The sequence below is a fragment of the Sprattus sprattus genome (genome assembly GCF_963457725.1).
Source record: "Sprattus sprattus genome assembly, chromosome: 5".
In the NCBI taxonomy this organism is placed as follows: domain Eukaryota; kingdom Metazoa; phylum Chordata; class Actinopteri; order Clupeiformes; family Clupeidae; genus Sprattus; species Sprattus sprattus.
This window is the reverse complement of record NC_137924.1, coordinates 26,928,716-26,951,263: the sequence shown is the minus strand read 5'-3', so window position 1 is coordinate 26,951,263 and position 22,548 is coordinate 26,928,716.

Sequence of the window (22,548 nt, the reverse complement as noted above, 5' to 3'; positions counted from 1 at the left end):
AAAGATTAAACACACTTAGAGCCCAATATAATGAAATGTCAGTAAATAAGGCCTTAAACAATCTAAATAAATTAAAACAGCAATTCTATGACCAGGGGGAAAAGGCAGGCAAATTACTTGCCTGGCGCATTAAAGCTATACAAAATGAGAGATCAATACATGAGATAGAAAAATCAAATGGAACAATGTCTTCAGACCCCAAAGAAATAAATGAAACATTTCAGAAATTCTATGAAACACTTTATAAATCTGAATTCTCCGCTGATAAAACATCTTTAAACGGCTTTCTTGATGCCCTGAACTTCCCTACTCTTTCTCAAGAAGTCATAGAAATTCTGGAGAGACCATTAGAACTAGAGGAGTTATATTGTGCCCTTATGTCTATGCAGAGTGGAAAAACTGCTGGCCCAGATTCGCTGCCCATTGAAATATATAAGACCTTCAAAGATATGTTGATACCCCAACTGTTCATTATGCTTGAAGAAGCCTTCAGAATAGACTCCTTACCACCTTCCTTCTCTACAGCCCTCATCACTACAATATTGAAACCTGGCAAACCACCTGGGAAATGTGAATCCTACCGACCCATATCCCTACTAAACTCAGATACGAAACTAATTGCTAAAGTCATTGCACGGAGATTGGAGAAAGTCCTACCTAGTCTGATTCACGAAGATCAAAATGGATTTGTAGTAGGAAGACAAGCTTTTCACAATCTTAGAAGAGTCTTAAATATTATCAATATAGAAGATGGATCCCCCGATGTGGCCCTACTCTCCCTGGATTGTGAGAAGGCATTTGACAGGTTGGAATGGCCATATCTATTTGATATACTCCCTAGATTTGGCTTGGGACAAAATATTATTAAATGGGTTTCGTTATTATACAATGGACCCACTGCAGCAGTCTTGACAAACTCCATGACATCCAAACCATTCAAACTTACCAGAGGAACACGCCAAGGATGTCCACTGTCGCCCCTTTTGTTTGTATTGTCCATAGAACCACTGGCCCTAACAATTAGATCACACCCTCTGATACGGGGAGTAACAATAGGAAGCTGTGAACACCGAATAAGCCTGTTTGCAGATGACATCATACTCTTTTTAAAAAATCTGACACAATCCCTTCCTGCCTTTCTTAACATAATAGCAACCTTTGGAAAAATCTCTGGCTACAAAGTCAACAAAACCAAGTCTAATATTATGTTCCTAAATGACAAAGAGAGAGATAATCCAATAGTAGGGAACGATTTTCATATTGCATCCAAGGGCTTTAAGTACTTGGGGATACAGATCACCCCCAAAATACAAGATATAGTCTCAGAAAATTATAACCCAATTCTATTATCTACCAGTAATACTCTGAAGAGATGGTCAGATCTTCCCATATCTCTGATTGGTCGTGTAAACATACTTAAAATGAATATCTTACCAAAATTCTTGTATCTTTTTCAATCTATCCCACTTAGCCCCCCACCTACCCTATTTCCTAAACTGAAGGAATTAATGACTGATTTCATTTGGAATAACAGGCGCTCAAGACTTAGGATATCCTTACTTTACCTGCCATATGATAGAGGGGGCCTACAGGTACCAAACTTTCTATGGTATTACTGGGCAGCCCAGATCAAGGCAATAATGCACTGGTTCTCAAATGAACCTAAAAATTCCTGGGTTGAAATAGAAAATTACACCACATCCCCCTTGCCATTAAAGTTATATTTATTTTCTGATTCATTAAAGAACCTGTTAAAGAACACACACAACCCCTTTGTTAAAAACTCCATCATAGTCTGGCACAAAGTGCAATCACATTTAGGTATTGATCCAGACCTATCAGGGTTCACCCCAATATGGGGAAACCACCTATTTCCAGCAGGAAGAAACGACTCAGGGTTCAAATCATGGGCAATGAAAGGTATTAGTAAAATCAGGGACATGTATAATGCAGATAAGGTATTGTATAGTTTTGAGGAATTACATGGTGCTTACAATATACCCAGGAACCACTTCTTCAAATATTTGCAAATTAGGAGTTATATTTTGAAAAAATACAAACAACAGATAAATAAACCACCACTGTCCAGTCTTGAAGAGGTTATACTAAATCATATACATAGTCGTGGTCAGGTTTCGGTGACTTATAACTTAATTGTGAAAAACTCCAATGAATCTTCAAATGACAAGAGAATGAAGTGGTCCAGTGACATGGATACAGAAATTTCTGAGGACGAATGGGAAAAGGTGTGTCACACAGCACAGACTCAAACTATAAATACCAGGTTTAAACTTATACAGTATAAATGGATTATGCGCACATATATAACTCCTTCCCTCTTGCACCGCTTCAATAACAATAACCCTGACCTCTGCATTAAGTGTGGTCTAGAAGAGGGCACACTTTATCACTGCCTGTGGACCTGTCCTAAAATAAGGGAATTTTGGGAAAAGGTAATAGAACGAATCTCTGACATAAGCTCCACCAGATTGCCCGTCTGTCCTAAGCTGTTCATTCTTGGACTTGTCCCAACAGACTTAAGGTTGTCCATTACAAATAAAAAGATGGTATATATGTGCTCACTACAAGCTAAATACTGTATTGCCACTTCATGGAAAGCTATGGAGGCACCTTCTGTCAATTTTTGGTTCAAGACCCTGTCCAATACTCTGGCCATGGAAAAAATGACTTATGCTAAAAGGGGGAAGCTACAGATTTTCTACAAAGTATGGGAACAATTTACAGACTTCTTGGAAAGTCAACATGATGTACAAGATGTATAGGCTGTATACTTTAACTTTCTGACAGTATTGTAAGAGGGTTTTTTTTTTTTTTTCTTCTTTTGTTGTTGATGTCTTTTATCCAAAAAAGTATTTTCCTTCTATGTTGCTAAGCATATGTATTTTCATGTATGTTGTTATACAAGTTGGAAAATTGAATAAATAAAATTCTAAAAAAAAAAAAATGCGCTTAGCAATTTGTTAACGTAAAGATTTTTTTTTTGTTTGTTTGACGTACTGAGATTTAAGTGAATTATTAAGTATTGAGTTGATATTAATGTGACTGTTTTTGATAACCAAACACTGTGTATTTGAAACTTCGAGTTAGATACAGCATTTTGGAAATTATAAGCCTTTGTTAGTTGAGTGTACTGCTATTACAGTTTATAAGCTGAATAAGCCTTAGACTAAGATTTATGTTCAGACTTTAAATTTCTACACACTACATTATTTCACTGTTAATCTGCAAAACATAGCAACATGTCACAGAACTTTCATGTCTCTCCTGCTGGCGCAGCCAGCTATCAGCCCACTCAAGTGCCTGTTCTAAATGACACCCCACCACCCTTGGAACGTCGCACCCCCCCGCCCCAAAGGCATGCACCCTACACCCAGTACACCACCCCAGCTTATCCCCCAAGGCTGCCAGGCACTGGAGCTTCAGGACAGGTACCGCCACTCCGTTTTGATTACAGCCCAGACGCAAGCACCAAGACAGACAGGTCAGTGGACACCTCTGTGCCTAAACACTGTGGACATGGGACCACAACAGCTCTACCCCTGCAGAGCACCACACACCATGCCCCAAGTATGATGTCATCTGCTCAGCAGCCCACTATAACAGCCTACCCCTATCTACCCCAGCCTAATGGGCCTAGCCCCCATGTCAATCCAAGCTATCCATATCCCAGACTTATGCCTCAAATGCTCATGCCTAGATTTCAAACACCTTCAGCGGCAGACATTTCAAGCAACCCCGCCGTCGCTAGGCAAAGTCCCCATGTACATTTTTCTGAGTCTGAAACCACATATCACAGCGAAGCCACACCATTGCCCCTGTACAGCGCCAATGCGTGGACCCCCAACACAAACCATTACAGCCCCCATGAAAGGTTTAACCATACAGCCACTGACATGCACCCGGAGCCACCACATCCCCAGACGCCCGCTCCAGGCTTGTACACCAGCACCCCTGCAGGTGCCTTCCATCCAGCCACACTTTCCAGCTTGTACACCTACCCATGTGTGCCACCGTTGAAGACCCCTGTTCGAGCTATGCACAGCCAAAGCCCTCCCACAGCAGCCTATGGCGGTCTCATGCAAACTCATCAGGTGAAAAATGTTCAAGTCTTCACTGGAAACCCAGACTGCAAGATACTGGTGGAGGACTGGGTTCGCGATATGCAGTACCTCCTCGAGGCGATAGAGCTCCCCACTCACCTTCGCTTTTCTACAGTCGTGCGGCACCTAGGTGGCGAGGCTCGCAAGCTGGTTCTTAACCTACCCCCCCATGAACAGACCCCAGAAAAAGCGTTTCAGGAACTCAGGGCAGAATACAGTGACACCCGAGGCTCCCTAGACCCGTTAGCTGACTTTTATGAACGAAGCCAGAATTCAGGGGAGACCGCCTGCTCTTACGCCATAGCACTGGAGGCAAAATTGCGGGCTGTGGAAGATAAAGAAAGAGGGGGAAATCCATTCCCCGACCGTGATAACAAACTCAAGCGGCAGTTCATGAGGGGGCTAACCGAGGAGGAGGTGTACCTGAGAATAGCACCAATGACACCGAGACTCGTGAGCTTCCGTGAGCTTCAGGCTGAGCTCCGCCACCTAGTGAGAGAAGGTAAGAAGTTCCAGCCCCTCGACAAAGCAAAGAAAATATTCCAACAGGTCCATGTTACATCGGAGGATGGCGTGAGAAGAGAGAGAAGCAAGCCTGCATCTGAATTATCGGAGCTGACAGAGATGGTCAAGAAGCTAGCCTTTAACCAGCAGGAACAAATGGCCAAGTTGTCCACCCTGGAGCTGAGAATAGCCTCTCCGCTGCTTGCTTCACCACAAACTGCCCCGTCAGCGCAGGGAAGGGTGAGCCAGAGCGCTAGCTTTACCTGTCACCGGTGTGGAAAGCTGGGACACCTAGCTCGAGTTTGCAGAGCAGTGCTTTCAGACCCCCTGCCAGTTGCAGTGCACACACCCCATCCCTCTCATCCTTTAAACTCTTAAAGCCCATGGTAGCTGGGGCAACCATGGGCGTGCAGCAAGGGCCCCACCCACCTGCTGAAAAGGTCCACACGGAAGAGGAAACACCCCTTGTGGGTCCCAGGAACGAAGGAAAGGTGAAAGTCAACGGCCTGGAGTGCAGAGCTCTCATTGACTCTGGCTCCCAGATAACCAGCATCACTTACAGCTACTGGCAGAGCCATCCAGTCTTAAAGCAGAAGAAGTTACAGTCTTCCAAAATACCCATTGAGGGAGCTGGGGGCCAAGTCGTGCCCTACCGTGGTGTATTGCTGGTCGATCTGCAAGTGCTTGGGACAGAGTATAAAGCTGTGCTTGCTTTCGTCGTTCCTGATTCCATCTACCGCTCTTCAGTACCCCTCCTGGTGGGCACCAATGTCATTCGAGCCTCCCGGAGCCACCTCCAAGCAGCCTATGGCCAGCAGTTTCTGCACAGAGTCAAAGAGCAGCACCCAGAGTGGTATACAGCCCTGCTGAAGGTGGGGAGTGCCGAGCAAAGTGAAGTGCATGACATTGTAGGTCCTGCTGTGTACACTGGCCGTAAAATACGGATCCCTGGAGGGAAAGAAATGGACCTAAGATGTAGGATAAAAGCTGGTCCTCAGAAGAAGACATATACTGCCCTAATGGAATGCCAGGCCTCCTTGAAACTCCCCCAGGACCTGCTGGTCGCTAAAGTCCTCGCAGATGTGAAGGGAGGTTGTGCCCCGGTCAGAGTGATGAACCTGTCCCAGCATGATGTCACCATCCGACCCCACACACATCTGGCCAATGTTGTCGTGGTGCACAATGTGTTGGAGTTTGGTGATGAGAAGAAGAGTGAAGCCGGGAACAACGAGGCATGCCTCAGCCTGGGCCAAGTTGTCGCCAGCTGTGCTGTCGACCTGAGTGAAGCAGCAGTGGAGAATGAAAATCAACGTGCTTGTCTGCAAGAGCTGCTGGACAAGAATGCAGACGTGTTCTCTCAGCATTCATTGGACTATGGGCACACAACCACTGTGCAGCATGAGATCCCGCTGGTGGACTCCAGGCCTTTCCGGCTACCATATCGAAAAATACCCTCTTCTCAGTGTCAGGATGTGAGGCAGTTGTTGACTGAGATGGCGGCCACAGGAGTCATCCGCCCCAGCAAGAGTCCTTATGCCTCCCCAGTTGTGGTAGTCACCAAGAAAGATGGGTCATTAAGACTATGTGTTGACTATAGGAAGCTGAACTCCTACAGCACCCGAGACGCGTTTCCCTTGCCAAGGATTGAGGAGGCTCTTGAGTCGTTGGGCCAAGCCAAATACTTCTCCACTCTTGACCTTACCTCTGGTTATTGGCAGGTGGAGGTAGCGGAACACGACAAGCACAAGACCGCATTCAGCACACCCATGGGGCTATTTGAAGCCAATAGGATGCCATTTGGCTTGCAAAATGCCCCCTCCACATTTCAAAGGCTCATGACCTGTTGCTTTGGAGACTTGAACTTCACCCATCTCCTTATCTACTTGGACGACATCATCATTTTTTCCACCTCTTTCAGTGAACATCTGGAAAGGCTGCAACTTGTCTTTGACAGGCTTCGGGAGCATGGATTGAAGCTTAAACCCTCCAAGTGCCAGTTGGTGAGGCGAGAAGTAAACTACCTTGGTCACTTGGTGTCGGCTAACGGCATCAGGACCGACCCAGAGAAGATCAGCAGAGTGAAGGAGTGGCCAAAGCTCACCAACCGCAAAGAAGTGCTGCAGTTTCTAGGATTCGCGGGCTATTATAGGCGATATGTGAAGGGATACTCCAGCCTGGCTGCCCCCTTATACCGTCTCACATCTGGCGACCCCAGGAAGAAGAAGAGAGGGACCCAGAAAAATCCTGAGCTTGACCGACCCTTCACATGGACGGCTGAATGTGAGGAGGCATTTCAGTCCTTGAGAAATAAGTTGATTGATGCTCCAGTGCTAGGTTACCCAGACTACACCCTACCGTTCCTTCTGCAGACCGATGCTTCAGGGCAGGGGCTTGGCGCTGTGCTGGCGCAGGTCCAGGATGGGATGGAGAGAGTCATCGCGTATGGGAGCAGAGGCTTGAGCCCACCTGAGACGAGGTATCCAGCACACAAGCTCGAGTTCCTCGCCCTCAAGTGGGCAATCACAGACAAGTTCCACGACCATCTTTACGGACGCAAGTTCTCTGTTCTTACCGATAACAACCCCCTGAAGTATGTGATGACCTCTGCCAAACTCGACGCTACAGGCCAGCGTTGGGTGTCCCACCTGTCAATATTCGACTTTGATGTCCAGTATCGAAGGGGACGAGACAACTCCAATGCAGACGCCCTCTCACGCATGTCCAATGAGGAGGTGACGGAAGTCCTGCAGACCTGCCCCCAGCGAGTAAAGACAGATGGTCCGGGGCACAGAGAGGCTCAAGCTGCCCAGGAACAGGAGGGGGCCATGGGTGAAAGTGCTGCTGTGGAGGAGCCTGAAAGTAGTCTGCTGCTGGAGCCCAGTGAGCCGTATGGAGATGTGGGGATGGAGGCACTGCCTGCTATGACCACACAGGAGATACGGGCCGGGCAGAAGGAAGACCCCGACATAGGCCCTATCTCACACTTCAAGAGCCGGAACCAAAAACCAAGCCGCAGTGAGAGGATGGAAATGGCCGTTAGTGGACGCCTTCTCCTAAAAGAGTGGAGGAGGTTAGTGGTTAGAAGAGGCATCTTATACCGACGGGTCAGAGATTGCCATAAAGGAGTGGTGGAGCAGCTCATTCTGCCAGAGAAGCTGCGGGCAGCCGTCAAAACAGCTCTCCATGACGAAGCAGGGCATTTAGGATCTGAGAGGACGCTACAGACGATAAGAGAAAGGTTCTTTTGGCCGAGAATGTTTCAGGAGATCAAGGCCTGGTGTGAGCAGTGTGAGCGGTGCTGCCTCAGAAAGACCCCCACCACCAATGTCAGAGCTCCCCTTGTCAGTATCCATACTAGTGCCCCCATGGAGCTGGTATGCATTGACTATTTGTCACTGGAGAAGTCTAAGGGTGGCATTGAAAATGTGCTCATCGTCACAGACCACTTTTCCAGATATGCGCAGGCCTACCCCACTAAGGACCAAAAGGCAGGCACAGTGGCTCGGGTACTGTGGAGGAACTTCTTCTGCCGTTTTGGGTTCCCAGCGAAGCTGCATGCAGATCAGGGGCGCAATTTTGAAAGTGCAATTGTGAAGGAGCTGTGTAAGTGCACAGGCATTGTCAAAACCCACACCACGCCCTACCATCCTCAGGGCAACGGGACCACCGAACGGTTCAACAGGACCCTCATGAACATGCTGGGGACACTAGAGCCGCACTTGAAGTCTCGGTGGCATGAACATGTGGATGCCATGACGCACGCCTACAACTGCTCACGACACGACTCCACCGGGTACAGCCCATACTACCTGATGTTCGGCAGGCACCCAAGACTCCCAGTGGACCTGATCTTCGGCTCCCTGGCCACTAACAAGCCATGTGGCTACACAGAATACGTGCAGACCTTGCATGACTCCCTGACAGAGGCCTATGCCCTGGCCAATCAGACCTCGCACATTGCTAAAGACCAGCAGAAAAAATATTATGATAAGAAAGCAAAGAGTGAAGATTTCAGCCCAGGGGATAGAGTTTTAGTCAGAGTCTGTCATGTGGAGGGGAGGCAGAAGTTAGCGGACCGATGGGAGGCACGCCCTTATGTTGTGGTGAAGAAGCGGCCTGGTTCGCCTGTGTATGTGGTGCGCCTGGAGAATGGGGAAGCGGAAAGGGTGTTGCACCGAAACCTCCTTACCCAGTGCATGTTCCTCCCAGTTGAGCGTGGCAGCGGAGTGACCATGGAAGAGGGCCAGTCAGACAGTGAGGCATGGGAGACCAGCATAGAGCTGCACCCAGAAGGGGAACCAGAGGGTGATGGAACAGAAAGTGGAGAGGAGGACCACACAGAGACCGAGCAAGCTGACATGGGGACCCGGGCAATGTGTGAAGGGGAAATGCATGCGACCAGTGGTTGTGCCACCCCTACACAGAGGAGAAACCCAGAGAGGAAGAGACATCCCCCAACAAAGCTCTCATTTGAGTCCCGAGTCAGGGCTAGAGAAAGCGATGAACAAAAGCTAGAAAGAGGGAGACAGTTGTGGCAAAGAGCTAAAACAAGAAGAGCGGCTGGACACAAATAGGGCCTCTCTACCTACACCTTGACAACAGACACACACACTACACACACTTCACACCACATAGCCCTTCACAACACTTTAATTTTTTTGAAATATCCCAGGTTACTGTAAAATTATTGTTATGAATAATCTCAGGTTACTGTTAGTTTTTGTTGGTTGATCTGATGGCTGGGACGCCATCACTTAAAGAAGGGGTGGATGTAAGGTAGTGAATGTGCCACGCCTCTAGGCAGCGTGGCAGCCGTTTTTTGTAATTGTTAATTTGTTTGTGTGTTTTGTACCTCGGGGTGGCCCGTACGTTTGTCTTAAGTTCTGTGGTTTGAGATGTGTTGAGTGAGTCGGTGAGTGCTAGATAAAGGAGATAGCTGCTGTGTGATATACTGTAAAATAAATCTCGCCACCATTTCGAAACGTCCTCGTCTCCCGTGTAAAGTACTTTGGACGCCCAACCACCCGCTAACCAACATAGATGACCTAAAACACAACGCAGAGTCCCAGCGGGCCGTTGACTGGAGAGAGAGGGTTACATATACAATAATGGTGATAAGAAAGACCTTATTTTGGTCACAAAGAAAATGGTGGATTTCTCTGGGGCTCTAGTTCAAGGTGTAAGGTGTGGGTGCATAAGAGGGTAATCATAGACATATATGTGGAGAATGCTTCAAGATCTAGCTGTCGCTGCTGCTGGTGAATGCTTCAAGTTCATGCTGACACTGCTGTGGGTCAACGGTTTTAGTTGTTGTGGGACTCTTAATGCTGCTGGGTCTTACTGCTGCTGCTGCTGCTGTTGTTGCTCCTGCTGCTGCTGCTGTTGTTGTTTCCATTTGTGGGTTATACAAGTATAAGGTTGGATGAGATATTTTTTCACACAGAACACTGATATTTTTCCCACACTGGTCTCCCATGAAGTGTTCATCAAAGATGCGGTTGGCTCTGTCTTTGGCCATGACCTTGAATTGCTCCTTCAAATGCAGATGTGTCATCTTCTCCAGATAGTTCTCATACCTTTTATAGTAAAATGAAGTCTTTCTGGAGCTTAGACAAAAGTGTATCAACCAGAGAAGCGAAACCCCAAGGAGACAGCCGGAACCAATAATCTGAAGAAAGTGAAATAGGAATAAACCAATAAGCAACAGGCTACTCTAAGCAGTCTAATTACACTACTGAACACTCTGTGTCAGGGCTGCCCAATTTGGGGCATTTGGCCCGCGCTGGATTTATTTTGGCCCGCGCTCCAGACAGAATGATAGTTAGAACGTCATCCGTTAGGGGCCAATCACACAGGACGCGACTTTTAAAAGCGCGTCGCTAGCAAAACCATTGTTTTCCTTTGGTACGGCGCGCCTTTTAAACGCCGCGCCTCGCGCCTTTCTGGCGGTTTAAAGGCGCGCCTAAAAGTTAAAATATTCTCAACTTTAAGCGCAAGGCGCGGAGTCGCACATTTTAGCAGTTTATAACTATGAGGAATTGTACAACTCCAGATGTAAGAATTATTCGAATTCTATACGGCGGACACATGCGTGCACCTGCGTGAGCAACCAATTGGCCGTCTCTACACTATGCCTTTTATAAATGCCTTTAAAACAAATAGGCTAGCTGGCTAGCTAACTGTAGGCACCACTCCACAGGCGCATAGGCGCTTTTCCCCAGGCGCATCTTGCCAACGCGCTTTCGATGCGACTGCGCTTATTAAAGTCGCGTCCTGTGTGATCGGCCCCCTTAGACAGCATTTTAACAGGGTCTCTGTTTCAACGTCGTATTTAACTCAGACTGGTTGCAGTTCACTGCTTGGCCACAGTTTTAAAATTGTTTCAGATGGGTCAAGGGGGGCGCTATTGATCTTTTGTCAATACAGATCCATATCTATGGTTATCTAGTTGCTATGCTAGCTAACTAGCTAGCTAAGGAAACTTTTACCTTAACCTCAAACGATTTAAATGGAAGAGCTCCGTTTGCATGAAATGATAGTTAGTTATCTAGCTGATGTTATAGTCTTCTCGACTTAACTAATACATTTATAATGGGAAAAGGTAGAAACCTTCAGTGTGCCTGTGCAACTTTGTATGAACAAGTTCATATTCATGAGTTCAAATTCACACACGTCAACACGAGTTTAGCAGCTGCCAACTGTAAGTTATATATGTATGTGTGTAAAGAATGTTGATATGAAAACAACCAGTAGTCAATGTGCAAGCTCTCTCTCTACATCTGAGTTGGGGCAGTCTGTCTTTCAGTTGAGCATGACGCTCTCTCGCTACAAGTTTCACCTATTCGTGTTGGCTTAACACATGTTTGTGGAGGTAGCTTGTGGAGTCAAGTGCAGTCGAGAGGCGCTTGTTTCCACGGCACAGCTTCCACGTAACTGTTATATTTTTCTTTTTTGACAGATGCAAATAGAAAATAATGGAGTATTTCCATCGAAACATCAGTAGTCACTCTTGTTGGCTGCCATCATGTTAATTAGCCTTTTACTCGCTGTTAGTTGATTGGCCATTATATAAGTCCCCTACCTATTTTAACATCTTCCCTGTGTATGCCCTTAATAGATTCAATGAAATTAGTATGATATGTTAATAAATGTTTCTTTTTTTTACCTGAAGCAATGTTATCTTTCCTCATTATTTTCTTCTTGGAGTATTCCAGAATGCCTAATTTACATGTTCAAATCACAAAAAAATCTGGGGGGGGGGGGACACACACACACCCCAAGACCCCCCTACAGGGGATTGGTTTGTCACTTTTTTTTAGCCCTTCTGAGTTTGCAGGTATGGTTATTAATGGTAATGCTAATTGGGAACATACTGTATGCAATACATTCCAATATAATAGGGCATGACCTAACATTAAACTCTGGTTTTGGCCCTCGGCCCTCCACTCCGATTAATATTTGGCCCCTGACAAGAAAGAATTTGGCACCCCTGCTCTATGTGTTGGAGGAGCAGGTTGAATGCATGTTGGTCCTTTCAGCTACTCCTCTGGATATCATACATGGCATGGCAACAGAAGTTGATATCAGAAATGGAAAAGTGAGAAGCACACTTTTTCAACCTCTAGATGCCACTGCTTACCTGCAATAAGGGGTACTTTAAACATGAGCTAATAATCTGGCGGAAATTGTGTGTATAGTGAAGCTGAATGTCATTAGCTACAGTTTCACTTACCTGTGATTCACTACTCAACTTGTTGTAAGCTAAAATGTCTTCTCCCACACGATTCTTGCAGGGGATGTTTGTATTATTGCCATTCATTGCTTTTACACAAATGTACCAGTCCGCATCCAACAGTGCTGTTATGATCCACATGGAAGCTATTGTAAGCCCTTTAAAAAATTGTCTCCAGGGCCACTCGCAAGAGCACTTTAAACAGGAGTATCCCACAGCTTTCTTGAACTGTCTGTCTGTCAATAAGGCTACAACAAGAATGGTAAAATATGGAAGCACCAAATACAATGCAGTGAACACCTTGCTCCAAGTTGATGAAACACAAGGACAGGTGAATTCCAGATTTAAAATTTTCTGACTTAGGATGACTAAAAGCACTAACACAGGAGCACTTCCTGCAGTCAGGACCTTCTTCAGTAAATCAGCTGAGAGGCTTGCTGGTTGGTGTACCATGATGAAGATGAAAATCTTCTTCTTCTTCTCCTTCTTCTTCTTCGTGACACAACAGACAAAAAAAACTTTTGTCAGACACACTATATAATTTAGATATATTGTATATATATTATATACATGTATATTATATACATGTTCAATCATCATAAGGAAAAGCAGTGTTATGTACAATTTAGTCTCATTACTTTTATATTAAATAATTATATTAAAAACATTCACATACAAGTTTTTTTTCAGATTTTGTATTCATGACAATTGTCACCTTCCTATAATCAGAAACATTGGGCCTCATTCTCGATCATTTTGTGAAGCTTCTTCTGAAATGTTTCTGACGGACCTCGTAAAAACAACGTAAAGAAAAGACCTACATCACATTCATGCACGATTGAAAATGTGTTCATAAGCAGCAGAAGACTTCTGAGCTGTGCTCCCCCAGAAGAGCTTTCTTAACTTGATGAGCGTTCTCGTGAACCTTGATTTGCATACATACACGCCCCGCCAGCTCCTTATAAGGACACGCAACAGCATTAACGTGTGCAGTCGGAATCACCCAAGTCCATGCAAAAGCATAATAAAAAAATTGACGCCGTTAAAATGGGTTTGCGTTAACGCCGCTAATAACGCGTTAAACTGACAGCACTAATTGTTACACTATAACAATTACACATAACCAATATTATTAAGACACATATCATAGTGGACATTACACATAGCACATAGATCTCATTCATATTATATTTACATAGTGCCGCTACTAGCCATTTTTTATGCTAAGCATAATACCTTTATGATGCCCCCCCAGAAAAAAAATCTCGTCTTAGTCTCGTGCTTCTCCTTGAATGTAGGGGCGCCCTATGCCGGCGCCTATGTCGCCTGTAAGAAAGACCGGCCCTGACTACTTTGATGTATCGCACATTATAAATAGTCTTGTCAGACTAAAAGTAAAGAGAATAGAAGGTTTTCTGTGCGTTAACAATGTAAAAATGTCCGTCACTGAAAGTTGTTTGAAACAGGTCTTTTTTGCCCTTTCTTCTGATAATGTGTCCAGCTCTGCTCTTAAGTATTTTTTAGTGGCATCAAATAGACTTACTTCACACAGCCTCTTATAGAATGGTAGGCAGCATTCGCCCTGCAACATTGTTTCTACTGTACAGTGTTTGAAAACCACAACCCTAATCCAAGTCACAGCATGATCTGTCCTATACACTGCTTTTTCCATCTCTGTCCTCAAAATAATACATTTGAAAACTGTCCATACTTGTTTATCTATTCAATATCAGAGTAAACATACATATCCCTTAACTGAATTGCGAACAGATTCCAAAAAGTATAAGATGTTTTGATGTCATAATTACATAGCTTGCCATATGATACTATATGCACATGGAATTATGATCATAACTGGAAAATGCATTTAGTCTATGTCAGATTCTCTTTACCGTGGTTCACTTTGCATGGAATGCACTGGTGTTCAGTCACGTTCGCTGAAAGACATCCAATCATCCGATCTCCCTCCAGAAGAACAGCAATGCCCCAAAACACCCAAACTGGGTGCTGGTGATGCAGAGGATGCTGTTGGAGTGTTATAATGCAGTTTATGGTCCCCCAAGTCAGCCCAACTATCAAAGGTGGACCAATCAGGAATCATCATCTCATGACAGGTGATGTGAGGCTCACGTGAGCACAAGAGCTCCAAGTCAGACATGTTCTTGGGCAAGTAGAGTAAACCACACAATGCAGAAGGCGTCTTTGGCTCGCCCAAATTGAAGACTGAAACTGAAACTTTTTGCTGCTATCTGTGGTGTCATCATGTGCATCATCTGACACGGTTGTAAAAGCCTTCCCTCTTTATGATCCGTGGCAACTGTTTTAGGGCTTTGTTTGCATGGTCATTGCCCTGTGCCCTGTGCCCTGTGTCCCTGGCTTGTACATTGTATCCTCTAACATTACAGTTTTTCCAATAATTTTCAAACTTTCATATCAGTAGACTTTGTGAATTAAACTGTGGATACAAACTTAAATACAAATTGCATTCCATGACTACTTCTTACAAAATTCAGGGATACATGTCGCAGTCTTAAGAAGGAAATGTGTTTATAGTTCAGCAGAATTGGTTTAGGGAGTTGGCACATGAGTTACAGGTTGTGGTTATTGTGTCTTAAGAAAAACTGTTAGCAATGTCTATGATCATCATGTTCACATTGCACAGCTTTTAAGCATTGCAAGTAGCACTTAATATAATCAACCTCTCCACATCTTGGCATTGTTTTGGTCAATTGAGATATGAAGTTCCAAGGCCTATTTCTCAGTCTTACCATATGATGGTGGCAGGTTGCAGACGTTAAGTTACAGATAACAACTAAAGACTAAAAATAAAGAATTACCACTTACAAACCTTACATTCCATCTAAAATGTCAGAAAGTTGTGTATAACAATCCCAAAATATAGGTGATCACAACTTTTAGTGTGGACGGAAGGGCTAAACGGAGGAACATTAATGCGCTTCTATATGTACCCGAGTTAGTGTGGACAGGCAGTGGCGGTTCTAGACCATTTTTACTAGGGGGGCCAAGGAGGGGCCAGGGTTTAACCAGGGGGGCACATAAAAAACCCGCAACAAATGATATTTAAAGATTATAAACTTATATTACTTTAAAAACATATAAACATGTATAACTAACTTAACATTATAAGAATGAGTGCAAAAGAGGTAGGGCCATACAAAATGAACAACAAGTCTTTTACAGTCATTTAACCCACCATGGGCAATGCTGAAATCACTGTTACAGATAGTACTGTCAGGCGGGAATCGAACCCGGGTCGCTGAGCTACGGAGTGAGCTAATACACGGATCCAATTGCGGCTAACAGTCAAAGTACTTGATTTATTAAACAACAAAAATCCAACGCACAGGAGACAAACGAGAAAGTTCAAACAGTTCCAAAAGCACAGAAGAAAACTCCAGAATGCAAAAAGAAGCAGCGCAGAAACGGCAGTTCAAAAATCCCAAAAAGGTACAAAGTTCAAAAACGGCAGTCCATAAATCCCAAGAGAAACAGGTGGTCAAAAACAGCAGTCAAAAAATCCCAAGAGATACAGGTGGTCAAAAACGGCAGTCAATAAATCCAAAGGATACAGAAAATCAGAACGGCAGAGAAAATCCACAGGCAAAAATACAATAGGTACACGAGGCAAAAAGTACGGCAGAGAAAATCCACAGGCAAAAATACAATTGGTACACGAGGCAAAAAGTACGGCAGAGAACCGCAAACAGAGAACAGAGAACCAATTACTCACTTGACTGGAGACTCCTAACAACGCAGAAAAGAACAAGTGAAAAAGGCCCACTACTTATACCCCGCTTAACAAGCACCAACACAGAACAGGTGAGAACAGAAAATGAGAATCAGGTGCGCAACAGGTACACAAAGAAAACAATCTCCACTAGATGGCGCCAAAGTCATAGAATCTGTCACCGAGCGTGACAAGTACAGTGTGCAAGACTGTAATTGTGGTTTACTTTTATAAGACAGGGGTACGTACACCTCTGTTGTAAAATGTCTTAAATTTTCTTTTTGGGGGGCACTCTCCCTGTGCCCTGTTCCTAGATACACTGAACTGATTAATTTCATTATTGATTAATTCGGTCGGGAGAAGAGATAAAAGCCCGCCCACACTGAAAATTCATTTGTTGATTTACCGAAACAGGTAATTCAGGATGCTCCTGAGGCACACACGCACACTGCCTCACACACGCACAGTCTCTAGGTCCCTCTCCCTCTCTGTCGTGAGCGCGCTACACAGATGCTAACGCGGTTTGGATCACGTCTGTCTCGTGTGCGCGGTCTGGCTCGCTCACTCTAGATTCCGGGAGATTTTAAGTAATTTGCGGGCATCAAGGAGTCGTTATCAATATGCGGGAGACTCCCGGAACTTCAGGGAGATTTGGGATGTCTGTGTATTCACATAACATCTGGGAAAGTCAACAGGCATAGGATATTTACATCTTTTGGTTCTTGAAAATCATCTTCTCTGCCTTCATGTGGCAGAAAAATCACCAGCTCAGCCGGTAGACAGTTGTATATCATCACTATGGTTACCACTACAGGCACAGGCAGACTACCAGCTTAAGTTTAAGACCCAGCGATCCATTAATGATAGGGAGCGAGCTAAACATTTAAATCGTAGCTCCTCTCTCCAACAAGCTCCACACATGGCAAACTACAGTGCGCTGTTTTAATTTACCCGTGTGGAACGTTGCGTCGCATTAGTACCGCTTTTGGCGCTTGGTGTAAAATCATAATAAATTCATATTTTGTTTTATTTGGTCAGCACGGGGTGGCCGCAGGGGTGGCCAAGGACATGTCTACGGGGGCACGGGCCACCCCAGGCCTCCCTGTAGAACCGCCACTGTGGACAGGGTCTTTTTTGCTGTAACCTCGTGAACCAAAAGCTCTAATTCTAACCCATCATCCATGGTGGCAGGAACACGCAGGCCCATTCTCCTTTCTTTTAGCGGCGCACTTATAACACTAGAGGGCGGAGTAAGGTGTTGATTACGCTAAACGGTTCTTGATAAATACTACACAAAATGCGGAAACACATTGTGCGATGTATACAGTTTGGCCAATGCACTGATAACTCTGCGCTGGAAAATGTTAGTAAATGAGGACTTAGGGCATGATTTACTAAGATTGCGACCGCAGCTTAATCTGCGTTCGCACATTAACGCACGGTGTTTTTGCGCATTTTCCGTGGTATTTATCAAACCAGATCCGCGCTGGGCACTCTGTGCTTACTCCGCCCTTTAAAGGGCCTGATTTACTAAGATTGCGACCACAGCTTAATCTGCGGTCGCACATTAACGCACGGTGTTTCCCCGCATTTTCCGTGATATTTATCAAACCAGATCCGCGCTGGGCAATCATTATTTAGCGCACCGTTAAAAGACGGGAGAAATTGCCTGCAAGTTACTGCCACCATGGAGATTCGAGGAAGAAAAAACTAAGGTTCAGCGAAGAGGAGATAGATATATTGGTTCACGTTCGCTTAATCACTGAACCTGATTCAATGGGTTATATTGTTGTTCTGCCCGCCATCACCTTTAACGAGATGTTTAAAAGAACACGATTATAAATAATATGCTATATGTGGCATTAATGCATAAACTGTCTATTATAACAATATAGATGTGTACATGGCGAGATTAATACGTTCTACAAGGGACATGAGTTCACTACAATATATTCCCACTGAAACAAATACATTTACCAAGTAGCCAGGCCTCTCCAAAATCACCGTTGCTCAATCATGGATAGATGGCACTATTCCGGAAGATAAAACTGTCATGGACAGACCACTACCACGTAAGTAATGGTCATGTTGGCATCACATATGACCTGGACATTCATTGAATATGTGTGCTTTCTGTTTCGGTAAACGTGTTCGTGGATTGAAGGTGGGACTGTTTGCATGTGGGTGCGATCAATGGCTCCAATTACGTTCGGAAAGTTTAATTTCAGCTTTCATAGTGGGTAATGTATATTGACCAGTGCGCCGTAGCAATGCGTCGAGTACCTGGGTGAATATTTGGCTGAGTGAAGACTGAGATATACCAACTGCAGAACTGCAGAACGGTTTGAAATTATCCGGAGGCCAATATTTGCAAATGTTGCCAGGTATTTAACAACTGATGGAATGGAATGTGATCGCAGGTGGAGGGTTCGATGTCGTCTCTGATCTGGTCCAGTAAATGAAGTATTTCGTGGCTGGTTAACCTGTACCGTCTAATGATTTGTGGTTCACTTAACTGAAAAAGTGTTATACGAGTTGAAAAAATTATTTCTGTGCGCTGTCTCTGTCTTCTTTCTTCGCCTTGCTCTTATAACTGCTGCCATATCAACGTTTTCAGACTCAATGGAAATGCGCTTCCTGGTTAAGACGTGCTTTTACGAGGCAGAGAATTAGCCCGCATATCAGAGACGTGCGCTCGCCAGGTAGTTTTAGTAAATACCACGCAATACATCATTAGGCGCGCTTACCTTCTCTCCTCCCATTAAATTGCGCTTAACGCCCACGTTTCCATGGCATCCCACGTTCACACCCCCAAAGCGTTAATATGCGCCTCTACTCAAATGAGCCCCCTTAGTAAATACCGTTTTATGTTTACGGCTGCTATTTTACGCCAGAAATGGGCGCAATCCTGTTAGTAAATCAGGCCCTTAGTGTCTTTCTTTGTTGTTCTTCTGTATCTTCCCTGCTATGGAAAGAAGTGGAGTTAAACTATCAGTTTAAAACACTTCTACCTTACACCATTAAGGAACTTAACAGTGGTAGCTCATGTTTGATAGGCCCATGTGTCAAACTGCATTATTTACATATGATATAATCTGCACATGTTTTGTAACGTACTTCTGTACTTTAGTTGTTTCCTTTGATTGCAATGAGAAGGGAGAAGGTGTGGGTGTTTTTTTTATTGTCTTTATTTGCAGATAGAATAGGACCAAAAGAGACCAACCCAACCAAGAGAGGAACATGCTGGGAAGGGGCCTTGTTGGAGTTTTCACTCTCTTCAAGCAGAGGAGCTGCCGCCATGCTATTGAGAAGTCCAGTGCAATTTCTTAAAATGGGGTGTACAGCCAGCGGGGAGAAAGTATCATATTGGGCTTATTGCCTGCGGACTCTTTGCTTGGGTGGTTTTGCCTCACTCCTGGCTTAAGAATAGGCCTGGCAGGGAAGGTCAGCTTAATCAAAAGTCTTATTTTCCGTTATTATTATTTTCCATGGGCATATTGCGCAAATTTGAGGATTACAGATTAATGGAGTAAGACGTGTATCTGGAGTGAGCTTTCAAACTATTTTCAAAAAATGATTTTAAGCAACTAACTAAGTAAAAAATCTGCAACGGGCCACATATCCCAAGGACAGTTCACTTCAACCCCACTCTATTGCAATCCTTCATATCTAAATGAGCTCTTATCTGTAGCACATGGTTTGTTTTTATTGAGGTTGAACTGGGCAGCCTCAGGTTTATGGCATTGCAGGGATTTACAGGAAAGGAGGAGAGGCAGCTGAGAAATTGTCGAAAGATAATTCTTTCAAAGTGTTAAACTGTTTAAGGAGTGTCTATGAAGCACTCAATATTATCAACCTCTCCGCATCTTGGAATTGTTCGGGTCGATTGAGATTTGAAGAATGGCATACGCAAGTTCCAAGGCCTATTCCTCAGTCTTACCAAATGATGGTGGCAGGTTGCAGAAGTCATGTTGCAGAAGTCACAGATAGCCCCTTAACATATAAAGAATTACCAATGACAAACCTTACATGCTATCTAAAGTGTCTGAAAGATGTTGATAACCTCCCCAAAATGTAGGTGCTCTTTCATTTTTAATTTTTTTTATTTAAGATCTACATTACTTGACATGGAGTTGTACAGGTCAGGTTTTACATAGCAATGTGAGCCCACAAGGGTGTGCCATCACCTGCAGAAATTATTTACATTAATTAATCAACATGTATTAAAGTTGGAATAGAGCAAAGACAAATGTTTGTTATTTTTCAATTAATTTTCATAATTATTATTTTCCATGGGCATATTGTACAAAATTGAGGATTACAGACAAAGGGAGTGGGACAGAATTGTATCTGATGTAATTTTGAAGGGGACCAAGGAACGTAGTAGTATAAGATTACACACGAGCAATGAGTGTAACTGCCATGGCAACTGTGCAACAGTACTGAGTGCATGCCTTCCTTGGACCAGACTGACAGATTCCCTAGTTAGTAGATAGTGAGCCCTTTTTTCAGAAAATTATTTTTAAGCAGGTCTGAGGTCTTAAACCCACTCTTTTGCAATCCTTCATATCTAAATGAGCTATTCTATAGCACGTGGTTTGTTTTAATAAGGGTTGAACTGGGTAGCCTCAGGTTTTATGGGTGGGTGGCATGTGCAGGGCTTTACAGGAAAGAAGGAGAGGCATCTCTATCCTGGTAGATAATCTGCCTTTCTGTCAAACTGTTTAAGCAATGATTATGAAGTTATGCAAAACAATTATCTGGTTGACATTGCACAGATTTTTGTGATACAAGATTGATTACTCGATGCAGTTGGAGATTTTGGTTCAAGGACTCGCTTCGAACCCTGTTGTGTTTTCACATTTTACTTAATAATAAAGCTAGGGGGAGATTTCCACAACATTCTCAATGTGAAATTGATGAATATGTCACGTAGAGTTGATCAGCGCACTTGAAGGCATCACAGAGTTAGGCACTTAGTGCTTTTCTTTCTTGTTCTTCTTTATCTTCTCTGCTATGGGAAGTAGTGGAGTTATACTGTCGGTTCAAAACACTGCCAACCTTCCACCGTACAGAGTTCACGAACTTCAGAGGTAACATCCAACTCTTTTGAGATTTGTATCAACACGTTTATAAGTTGTGATGTTGCTCATGTTTGCCAGGCCCATGTGTCACACTGCATTATTTACACATGATATGATCTGCACATGTTTTTGTCAGGGTTTTGGACTGCAATCCCCCTGTTGACCATGTGGGGTCCTCAGTTCTGGTTTGGACTGTCACATGTGTGTGTGTAATGTCTCATTGTTGTCACCTGTGTCTCGTTTGGTTGCCTTTATAAGCTGTCTGTTTTTTGTGTTCTGTGCTCAGTCTTGATTTGATGCCCTACGGTCGCACAGCGTGAGTTTTTTTGCCTTGTGGAATTCTTTGTCTTGTAAAGCCTGTTTGCCTGGAGTTGTCTTTTTTTGAACCTTGTCCTAAGTCCTGAGTTAATCTGTTTTTGCTACCTTTTGTTGGATGCCTTAACTGCCCAGACTATTTTTTTGTATCTGGATGTTTTGAGTTTTTTTGCCTGGTCTGTTGATCATCTTTGCCTGGCTTCAAGTAAACATTCATTCTGAAACCAAGACCCAACTCTGTTTCTTCTCTGCATCCCAAGACCCCAGAACCACGCCTTCCTGCACCTGAGCGGTATGACGGTAACCCCGGGGACTGCCGCCCGTTCCTGGTCCAGTGCACACTCAACTTCGAGCTTCAAGCCTCCTCCTTCCCGACTGATCGCTCACGCATAGCCTACGTCATTACACTCATGACTGGGAAGGCCCGGGCATGGGCTACGGCCGTCTGGGAACTACAGGGCCCTTCCTGTCATGACTTCGGGACTTTTGCTGAGGAGATGTGTCGGGTGTTTGACCATCCAGTGGGTGGCAGAGGTGCGGCCAATCGACTACTCCAGCTGCGCCAAGATGGCTCTAGTGTTGCAGAATACGCTGTGCGCTTCCGCACCTTGGCTGCAGAGTGTCGGTGGAACCCAGAGGCCCTGATGGTGGCATTCCGGTGTGGTCTCAAGTTACATCAAGGATGAGTTGGCAGCTAAGGAGCCTTCCGTAGACCTTGAGTCCCTGATAGCCCAGACAATCCGTCTTGACAATCGCTTGCGAGAGAGACGTCGAACGGCAACAAATCTCAGTTCGCTCCAGCTCCAAGGTCCTCGCTCCAGCCTTTGCACTGGGTCAGTGGTCGCAAGAGCCTCAGGGTCCTGGTCCTGAGGAACCCATGCAGCTGGGCAGAGCTCGCCTTTCCCAGGCTGAACGAAACCGCAGGTTGAGGGAGAAGTGTTGCCTCTACTGCGGTAAACCGAACCACTACCTTCCCTCCTGTCCCGAGCTTGCGGGAAAAGCCCAGCCCCGTCCAGGAGAGGGAGGACTGTGACAGGGGCTACC